At 44.0% G+C, this 959-nt stretch overlaps 1 non-coding gene across 1 annotated transcript; it reads right to left on the minus strand.

The window, feature by feature from the left end:
* Positions 1–405: 405 nt before the first annotated feature.
* Positions 406–478, minus strand: trnar-ccu (transfer RNA arginine (anticodon CCU)). The gene has a single exon. It is a non-coding gene; the product is annotated as a tRNA-Arg (tRNA).
* Positions 479–959: the final 481 nt, after the last annotated feature.

The raw sequence follows: 959 nt of genomic DNA on the forward strand, positions 1-959 counted from the left end.
ACACATTTTTTAATTTTTTGTTTGCACTTAAAATCTAAAAATAAACTGTTTAGCAGAGGATGGTTTCGATCCATCGACCTCTGGGTTATGGGCCCAGCACGCTTCCGCTGAGCCACTCTGCTCTCAGCCACTTAAGAAAAGACTAGAACTCACAATCCATGGCTTAGGAGGCCAGTGTCTTAGGCCACTGGGGTACTGTGTAAACAGTATGACCAATACGAACTGTTGGAAGAGGTCAAAAAAATGTATAATGGAACTGAGACATGCCCATGAAACGACACATTTTTTAAATTTTTTGCTTGCAATTAAAATCTAAAAGCAACTTTTTAGCAGAGGATGGTTTCGATCCATCGACCTCTGGGTTATGGGCCCAGCACGCTTCCGCTGCGCCACTCTGCTTCCACCCACCCCAGATGGGACTTGAACCCACAATCCCTGGCTTAGGAGGCCAGTGCCTTATCCATTAGGCCACTGGGGCACTGTTTACCTTCTGCAAACAGTACGAACTGATAGAAGCAGGAAAAACAATGTGTACTGGATAGCACTGAGAGACGCAAATGAAATTTAGCTTACTCATTTCTGTTTGCGTTTCATTTTTAAAAACAAACTGTTTAGCAGAGGATGGTTTCGATCCATTGACCTCTGGGTTATGGGCTCAGCACGCTTCCACTGCGCCACTCTGCTCTCAGCCACTTAAGAAAAGACTAGAACTCACAATCCATGGCTTAGGAGGCCAGTGTCTTAGGCCACTGGGGTACTGTGTAAACAGTATGACCAATATGAACTGTTGGAAGAGGTCAAAACAAATGTATAATGGAACTGAGACATGCCCATGAAAAAACACATTTTTTAAATTTTTTGTTTGCACTTAAAATCTAAAAAGAAACTGTTTAGCAGAGGATGGTTTCGATCCATCGACCTCTGGGTTATGGGCCCAGCACGCTTCCACTGCGCCACTC

Source organism: Oncorhynchus keta, unplaced genomic scaffold, assembly GCF_023373465.1.
Source record: "Oncorhynchus keta strain PuntledgeMale-10-30-2019 unplaced genomic scaffold, Oket_V2 Un_contig_21434_pilon_pilon, whole genome shotgun sequence".
Classification (NCBI taxonomy): domain Eukaryota; kingdom Metazoa; phylum Chordata; class Actinopteri; order Salmoniformes; family Salmonidae; genus Oncorhynchus; species Oncorhynchus keta.